The sequence below is a fragment of the Moschus berezovskii genome, chromosome 22, assembly GCF_049115385.1.
Source record: "Moschus berezovskii isolate FMDL1 chromosome 22, NW_MosBer_1.0, whole genome shotgun sequence".
Lineage (NCBI taxonomy): Eukaryota > Metazoa > Chordata > Mammalia > Artiodactyla > Moschidae > Moschus > Moschus berezovskii.
The window spans coordinates 2,891,048-2,901,032 of NC_142481.1; the positions used below are offsets into that span (position 1 = coordinate 2,891,048).

The window sequence follows — 9,985 nt, forward strand, 5'->3', positions numbered from 1 at the left end:
CAGCTTTAGCATCAGTCCTTCCAATGAACACCCAGAATTGATCTCCTTTAGATTGGACTGGTTGGATCTCCTTGCAGTCTAAGGGACTCTCAAGAGTCTTCTCCAGCACCACAGTTCAAAAGCATCAATTCTTCGGCATTCAGCTTTCTTCATAGTCCAACTCTCACATCCATACATGACCACGGGAAAAACCATAGTCTTGACTAGACGGACCTTGGTTGGCAAAGTAATGTCTCTGCTTTTTAATATACTATCTAACTTTCCTTCTAAGGAATAAGCGTCTTTTAATTTCATGGCTGCAAGCAGCATCTGCAGTGATTTTGGAGCCCAAAAAAATAAAGTCTGACACTGTTTCCACTGTTTCCCCATCTATTTCCCATGGAACCACAAAACTTTGCTTGGGGTGAGCACCAAGTGGATAGAAATGTGAAAAGAGAAAAAAATTAGCTGAAACCAGATTCAAACAAGTCTTGAAAATTACATTCCGCCTGGATTTTACAGAAAGGGGGATTGGGAGTCAAGGTGCGGTTTGAATAGAGAAGTGACAAGATCAGAACTGCGTGTGAGAAAGAGCTCCCTGGAGGTCACCTTGGAGACTGGAAGGAAGGGAGGAACTGAGAGAAGCGGAGCTCTTTAAAGAAGGAGGGAGTCCATGTCAGAGGTCAGACCTGAGCCCACACAGAAAGGAAGGAGTAGATTTCAGAGCTTCCCAGAAGGTAGCAAACAGAAGCTGCACCACCTGACTGGTCCCTGTGGTTGACTCAGAGGAAGAAGTTGGAGGAAGCACCAGCCGATGCAGAATTTCTGGAGAGCGGCTTGCAACGTGTCTCAGAACTGGAGAAGTTGGTGACTTTTGACTCAAAAATCCACTTTAGAAACTTGAATTCAAGAGGTCGTTACACAACATGGAACTATTTTCTCAAGAAATTCTCAGTTCAGTGTCCTTTAAATAAGCAATTACCCTCCAATTAAAAATAAATTTTAAAAAAGAAAAGGAAAACCGTAGATGTTAACCTGAACAAATAGACTGCCAGTTATTTCAACAGCAAAAATGTGTTTATTCAGAATTGGAGAATTACACTTCAGGTTCTATGGCCATGGGGACCCATGTTCCCAAAGGGCAAGAGAAGACCACTTTTATCGCGGGGACTAGGAACCTGGTAAACGTCCGTGGCTTTTCATTGGTTGAGCTGCTACCGAGAAGAGGGGTCTTCCTTCTTCCTGTCACGCTGAGCTATCAGCTCAGGCTGTGGGAGCGCCCCCTTCTGGTCTCTCCCAACTCCAGTTAATTGAGGTTTCTGTTTATAAGTTTTTTATAGGCACTCACAAACACACAATTAGAAGCATATGTATGCACACACGAACATGTACACAAACACAAAAATTACACAAAGGTAGATCTTGGGAATAATAAAGATAATTATGTACATGACCAAATGGAAAAACCTTCAGTTACTTAAATCATGCATAGATTTAAGTATTTATATATTTAATATGTCATACACATTATATATACTAACATATATGCATACATTTGAATATGCATTTTTATATATTTATATTGTGTATAGTATATTATACATGTAATATATTATGATAATCTATTGTTTAGAATGTATTTTTATATGTGCTTGTGCATAATTTAAATGATTGAGTAGCTTTCCATTTTGTCATTCACATGATTCTACATATAACTCATGTTCATACATTTTATTTAGATATCTATAGATGTCTGAGGGCATTCCCAAGTGGTGCTAGTGGTAAAAGAATTCGCCTGTCAATTCGAGAGACACAAAAGACACAGGTTCGATCCCTGGGTCTGGAAGATCCCCTGGAAGAGGACATGGCAACCCACTCTGGTATACTTTCCTGAAGAATTCCATGGACAGAAGAGCCTGGTGGGCTACAGTCCATGGGTCGCAGAGTCGGATGCGACTGAAGCGACTGAGCACACACATCTATGGATACAGATATGAATAGAAACAGAGGTGGAAATGTCAGGGATATAGTTTTAAGGAGAAACAGCAGGATATGGAATCAGGAGGATGTAACTTTTCTGTAAAAATAAATCAGCTTTAAAGTATTCATTGCCTCATTTTTCCATGTCTATAAAATCTTGCATAAAAAATATATTTTTGCAAGATGGCGAGTTCACAGTACCTGAAAGAGCTAAAATATTTAGCCATTAAAAGGTTTATTATGTATCACATTATTAACTAATATGGCTTACCTGACCTGTGTGGAAGGGCCTCTGACTACAGTGTTTCAGGGTTTGCATAAAGTACAATTTCTCCTTTTCTGGATTTAAGGGAAAGGGAAAGCCCACTTCACAAAACTGATGCTCAAACGGAGGATATCCAAACCTTTGAATCCCTTGACCCTCCTTTCTTTTAAACCCAGAGGTCCCGGGCTTCCCCGGTGATACAGTGGTTAGGAATCCACCTGCCAATGCAGGGGACATGGGTTCAATCGCTGGTACGGGAAGATCCCACATGCCATAGAGTGACTAAGCCCACGTGCCACAACTACTGAGCCCACGTTCTAGAGCCCATGAACCGCAACAAGAGAAGCCATTGCAATGAAAAGCCCACACACTGCAACAAAGAGTAGTCCCTGCTCACCCCAACTAGAGAAAGCCCAGGCACAGCAATGAAGATCCAGCACATCCAAAAATAATAATTATAAAAACGTTTAAAGCCAGAGGTCCCTTTCCTATCCTCTAGTCCAGACCTAACCCATATGGTGGCCAGTAGACACATGTGGCTATTGAAAGCAAGGACTGTGGCTAATGTAAGCTTAAATGTCCTCCAAGTATGAAATATTGGATTTTGAAGCCTCAGTACCAAATGTTGAAGCGAAAATATCTCAATTGTTTTTATATTGACTACAAGTTGAAATAATACTTTATATGTTGGAGTCAATATATTATAAAAATCAGTTTTATTTAGTTCTTTTTACTTGTTTGATATGGCTATTAGAAAATTTTAAATTACAAGCATGGTCAATATTACATGTTTACTATATTATTTTAGTATGTTAAGCTATTTTATTGTATTCAATTTATTGTATGGTATATTGTTTTCACCATAAGACTTCAATTTTGAGCAGATAGGTGGAGGTGGGAAGAGAGATATGTAGATATAGATATACTGCTTCTAAAAGATGAAGACTTAAAAACCAACAATTTTGAAGTCTTAATATAAATCTACAGAAATTAATATTGTAAATATTAATATTTTATGAAATAGTGTAAAATTGATGAACTATGTGCTTGATGCATTTCTTATGTTACTTATATTGAATGTGAAATGTGGATGGATTTTAATGTATCTGGTTTGATGTGAGGAGGCAGCTGATCAACAGCTGAAGGTTCTAAGCAGTGGTTCTCAAGCTTGACTGCAATTACAATCACCTAGGGGCCCTTGTCTCCTGAGAAACCTGTGTGCAGGTCAAGAAGCAACAGTTAGAACCCTGTATGAAAAAACTGCCTGGTTCAAGATCTGGAAGGGAGTACTACAGTGCTGTCTGTGTCACCCTGTGGTTTAACCTATACGCTGAGCACATCATGAGAAATGCCGGGCTGGGTGAGTTACAAGCTGGAATCAAGATAGGCCAGAGAAACATCAACAACCTCAGATATGCAGATAATACCACTCTAATGGCAGAAAGCAAAGAGGGACTAAAGAGCCTCTTGATAAGGGTGAAGGAGGAGAGTGAAAGAGCTGGCTTAAGACTAAATATTAAAAAAAAAAAAAAAAAAACTAGTATCATGGCATCTGACCCTGTTACTGCATGGCAAATTGAAGGGGAAAAGGTGGAAGTAGTGACAGATTCCTCTTCTTGGGCTCCAAAATCACCGTGGACAGTGATTGCAGCCATGAAACCAGAAAACAATTGCTTCTTGGCAGGGAAGTGATGACAAACCTAGGTAGTGTGTTGAAAAGCAGAGACCTTGCCAACAAAGGTCCACGTAGTAAAGGCTATGATATTCCCAGTGGTCATGTACAATTGTGAAAACTGGATCATAAAGAAGGCAGAATGCCAAAGAATTGATGACTTAGAACTGTAGTGCTGGAGAAGACTCCTGAAAGTCCCTTGGACAACAAGGAGATCAAAGCAGTCAATCTCAAGGGAGATCAGTCCTGAACATTCACTGTAAGGACTGATGTTGAAGCTGAAGCTACAGTATTTTGGTCATCTGATGCGAATATATGACTCTTTGGAAAAGTCCCTGATGCTGGGAAAGATTGAGGGCAGAAGGAGAAGAAAGCATCAGAGGATGAGGTGGTTGGATGGCATCACCAACTCAATGGACATGAGTTTAAGCAAGCTCTGGGAGATAGTGAGGGACAGGGAGGCCTGGCGTGCTGCAGTCCATGGGGTCAAAAAAAGTCGGTCACAGCTGAGTGACTCAACAACAACAGGGCGCCTTTAGAGAACCTCCGTGTCTGGGCATCTCTGATCTAACCCAGCAATCAGAATCTCTGGGCATTAATCCTTTGAAACCATGCCCCGGGGAGGTGAGTTTTAAGGCGGTCAAGGCTGAGAACCGCTGGCCTAGGAGAACTTGATGCTCAAGTTGAGGAAATGGTCTCCACCTGTCAGTCATTGTGTGGCTGCAGGAAGTTCTTGGCAATGGGATTGGATCCCAGCGGCCAATCACAGAGCTTGGGCAGAAAGAGGAAGTCTTTTGTAGGAGGTTTCCTGTGGCTTCAGCACTCAGAGGCAGGGAGTAGGTCATGGAGCAGGGGTTAGGCGTAGGAGAGGTGAGTAACAATCCTACTTCTTGACTTTATGCCTCTCTATCTTCATTCAACTGCTAAGTCTCTACAATTAAAAAATTCCTCCTCCTTTTCTTTGAATGTTTGGATGTCAAACTGTTGAAGGACTTGAAGTTTCAAGTCAAACTCCTGCTTGTGCAAAGATGGAGCACTCCTGGAGGGGAGCCCCTTCCCAGCGCTCCTTCCATAACTTTATACAGGTTCTTTTCCTCTTGCTGAAGCTCGGCCTCCTCAAGTCACAGGAACATAATGTAAATTGGATTAACTTTCCATGCACCTCAGAAGCACAACAGAGGTGCCTGTTCTTGGCCCAAACCTTAAACCTAACCCTTTCCTTAGTGGGAAGGCTATATGGGAATCCCAAGCAGTTGGAGGTGGAAGGATCCCAGCTCAAATGAGGGGCCGTAACTCAAGTGCTTATGTTCTTGCAAATTCTTCTTTTCCCTCCTTCCATATCCAGTCAAAAACTATTGATTTCTCTCAAAAGATATAACCTGAATTCAATTAGTTCTCTACAACTAGGTGTGAGTGCTAAGTCAATTCAGTCATGTCTGACTCTTTGCGACCCTATGGACTGTAGCCCACCAGGCTCCTCTGTCCATGGATTCTCCAGACAAGAATACTGGAGTGGGTTGCCATGTCCTCCTCCAGGGGATCTTCCCAACCCAGGGATGGAACCCACGTCTCCTGCATTGGCAGGTGGGTTCTTTACCAGTAGTGCCACCTGGGAATCCCCTCTACAACTACATCTAAGAACAAAGAACCATCATGGCAGAGTAATTAACTAAAACATGGACCCTAGAGCTATTTGTTATACCTGGTTCAGAGTCCAGTTCTGACACTTTCGGGCCATGTAACGTGGATGATCTCTCTAACATCGCTGTTAGATAGATCTCTGTTACCCCAGTATCTCTGCTACCCTAGTATCAATATCTGGAATAGGGAGAATATAGTACTTGAGAATATCATAGGATTAATGAGCCAAATCTACAGAGTTGATTGCATTACCTGGTACTATCCAGGTGTTCCCTGCCCCCACCCTCACCTGGATGAGTTCAGAATCCTCAGCAGGCGGCAACAAAGACTTTCCTTGCCCCAACTCAAGTCAGGATTCTCTGAGTTGCTTTTCACTAGACTTAATCCTTGGGCTCTCTCCCTGGCCCGTTTCAGTCTAGTTTGAGCAAGAGAGCCTGGCGGGCTACAGTCCATTGGGCCGCAAAGAATCATACACAACTGAGCAACTAAGCACAGCACTGCTCAGTCAGTTGAGCAAAAATCCCCACCTTCAATATCTGATCAAATTCATCACCCCTCAGAGGGACGTCTGATCACCCCAACCTGCCCTCAGCAAGAATACTGTTGAGTCAATCTGGCAAGAATACTCCTAGCCTTGATGTTTCCTGTTAGTAATTGGGCCCCCACTGAACCCCTCCCCACCCTGTAAATCCTGTTCTTTGGTTCTCAATTCCCACTTGTCCTTATTGCAGTTGGAGTTAAGTTCTGTCTCTCTCCCCTAACTTCAAAACCTCCAATTCCGTAACCTCTCTCAAAGTCTTCCTTACAAGCTTTAAGCATAGCATCATGAAAAATTTTTATCGGCTCCTTGGTGTGACTCCCTCTGAAAACACAGTGGTCTGTGAGGTCTCCCCACTGGAAATTTTAGAGCAACTTGCTACTGCACTTGAAATCAAATTGCAAATCCTCATTTAACCTGGAACCCCTTCATGACAGGATGTCCGATCCTAGGGTAGGAGTCACGTCCTGTGTTCGTCTGAGCAAGAGATACAACCAATACACACCTAAATTCTTTGCCTCAAACACGCCATATTCATTTCAGCCCTGAAATGATGCTAGTTGTTCACACTGCTTAGAATTTCTAAGCCCCACCAGTTTCCCTAACTGGCAGCTCCTACTCTTCAGGTCCTCAATTGAAATGATATTTCCTCTGAGAAAATTCCATGGTTACATGACCCTGATCCTATTTCTCTGTGTCATCTTGTCTTCAAGCTTTGTCGTTGCTTCCGTTTGAATTCATCTGTGAAGTGTCTACTTCTCCCCCTCAACACACACCATGTGTGTACTCACACTGAGTATAAACCCCAAGTAGGCAGAGTCCTTACCCATCTTTACAGCTGTCACTTGAGTCCTAAAATTGTTCCTGGCGGGGAGGGGTTGGGGAGAGATGTATTGGGAATTTGGGGTTAGCAGATGTAAGCTATTATATACAGGATAGATAAATAACAGGGTCCTACCGCAAAGCACAGAGAACTATATTCAATATCCTATGACAAATATAATGGAAATGAATGTAAAAATGTATACAGGATGCTCGGGGCTGGTGCGCTGTGATGAACTAGAGGGATGGGATGGGGAGGGAGATGGGAGGGGAGTTCAAGATGGGGAACACATGTACATCCGGGGCAGACTCATGACAATGTATGGCAACACCAATACAATAATATAAAGTAATTAGCCTCCAATTAAAATTTTAAAAAGTATATATGTATAACTGAATCACTTTGCAGTACAGCAGAAATTAATACAACATAAATCAACTATATCAATAATTTTTTAAATAATTCCTGACATCCAAAGGAACCTTTTATTGGCATAGATGAATGCCCCTAGCCATTTAATAAGGTGGGTGATGGTGTAGTTGATTGGCAATTAGAAATTCGAGCTCAGAACCCTTGCCTCAAACCCTCAACTGTTAAAAGCGTTTCACATCCAGGTCTGTTGAGTTCAGGAAGTGACTCTTTAAGAATAGTAAATTGAAAAGGCAGTCCACTCAACTGCAGAGTGAATATCTGTTAAGATAGTATCGACTCATAGTAGTCAAGCTCCATAAACATCCTAAGATAACTACACATCAGGTAGCTATTAAGGGCTAAAGTCAATAATTCTCATTAATTTATTTGTACATCAATTTACTGAAAAATAACAGGTGACCTGACCTGCTGCATACAGGAGATCCAGCAGTGTGGACTTCCTTCCTACCTTAGCTACCTCCTGTTCTCAGAGAGGTCCTGAGCTCTAAAGCCAATAAAGAGTTCTATGTGGGTTTTACCTCTACTGGGGAGTTTGTTCTTAAAGCAGCAGGTTAGGCAATGAGAATAAACAGACTATTCCCTGACACAGAAGCAACCAGTATTTGAGAGGGGAGTACCAATCCCCTGTGACTTTCCCTTCCTCCCCTTAAAACATGGTTAATGCCAAAATTTGAGCTCTCGTTTGTTGGTCAAGATGGCACCTTCTGCCGAGCTGGGTTTCCGTCTGCAGCCTCTACCAGAGGAACTCGGCCAGGATGAGTGGAGCAAATTCAAATCTCTTCTGAGGGACCATTCCCTGAAAGAGGAGTTACAGCACCTCCTGTAGACGGAGGTGGAGGAAGCCAGTAGGAAGCACCTGGCTGACCTCCTCACTGCCCGCTGCCCCAACTACTGGGTAGAGATGGTGACCATCCAGGTCTTTTTCTTTTCTTTTAATTAGAGGATAATTACTTGACCTACTATGATGGTTTCTGGCATACATCAACATAAATCAACCATAGGTATGCATGTGTCCCCTTCCTCTTGAACCTCCCTCCCACCTCCCACTCCATCCCACCCCTCTAGGCCATCACAGAGCACAGGTTGAGCTCCCTGCCTCACATAGCAAATTCCCACTGCTACCCACTTTACATATGTGGTGGTGTATATATTTTCACCCCACTGTCTCAATTTGTCCCACCCTCTCCTTCCTCCATTATGCATCCAGGTCTCTGATGAGATGAACCAAATGGATCTGTCTGAGAGAGCAAAGGATGAACTCCGGGGTAAGCAGAAACAAGCCCACACTGCATCCTGGAAGGGAGGAGTAATAGTCTCTGTGCTTTTAGAAAGACAGAAATAATGTTGCTCCATGGAGAGGCTATCTGACCTGAACACAAGTGCTATAACTTGGTCAAGTCTGATGGTGTCTTCCAAGGTTCTTGTATTCTAGCTATTTTTACTCCAGGTATTGTATACCTACCCTGTCCACTTCACTATACAACTCCTCTCCCGTTCAAGACTATTTCTGGAGTAGGTTCATTTTTTCACTCTTTCATATGTCCTCCAAGATCTTATCAAACCTCTGTTTAAAACATTCATGCTGCTGCTGCTGCTAAGTCGCTTCAGTCATGTCTGACTCTGTGACCCCATAGACAGCAGCCCACCAGGCTCCTCTGTCCCTTGGGATTCTCCAGGCAAGAATACTGGAGTGGACTGCCATTTCCTTCTTCAATGCATGCATGCATGCTAAGTCATAAGTCACTTCAGTCGTGTCTGACTCTGTGAGACCTCACGGACAGCAGCCCACCAGGTTCCTCTGTCCAAAGGATTCTCCAGGCAAGAATACTGGAGTGGGTTGGCATTTCCCTCTCCATAAAACATTCATAGTATTATGTATATTTTAAAATGCATACAGTATTATGTATATAAAAAAGTAAAACAAAAACATGAAGAGAAATGAAATTCAAAGAATTAAAAGAAAAAAGTAAAAATACTATGTGCATGCAGGCTCAGTCTCTCAGTTGTGTCCAACTCTTTGTGACCCTATGGACTGTAGTCTACCAGGCACCTCTGTCCATGGGATTTTCCATGGACTGGGTTGCCATTTCCTACTCCAATTACTCATAAAATAGTTGCTTCTGTGTAAAAAATATAGGAGAAAAATGTGAAGATTGGGGTTATAAACCCTCTATTTTGTCTTCAAGTCCCACTATGTTTCCCTCCCCCATATAATATGACTATAAACATTCTCTCTCTCCCCACCCTCAGCAAGAGCATTTAACATATCTCTTCTTCTTATCCTATAATTTTAAAAATTAATTTAATTTATTTAAATTAATTTATTTTCTTTTCTCTATTGTATATTCTTGCCTCCTTTGTCAAAGATAAGGTGTCCATAGGTGCGTGGATTTATCTCTGGGCTTTCTATTTTGTTCCATTGATCTATATTTCTGTCTTTGTGCCAGGACCATACTGTCTTGAAGACTGTAGCTTTGTAGTAGAGGCTGAAGTCAGGCAGGTTGGTTCCTCCAGTTCCATCTTCTTTCTCAAGATTGCTTTGGCTATTTGAGGTTTTTTGTATTTCCATACAAATTGTGAAATTGTCTGTTCTAGTTCTCTGAAAAATACCATTGGTAGCTTGATAGGGATTGCATTGAATCTATAGATTGCTTT

The 9,985-nt window shown here is 42.1% G+C and overlaps 1 pseudogene; it reads left to right on the forward strand.

Annotated features, from left to right (window-relative positions):
* Nucleotides 1-8,024: 8,024 nt before the first annotated feature.
* On the forward strand, nt 8,025-8,270 carry LOC148774266 (pyrin domain-containing protein 2-like; annotated as a pseudogene).
* The last annotated feature ends 1,715 nt before the right edge of the window (nt 8,271-9,985 follow it).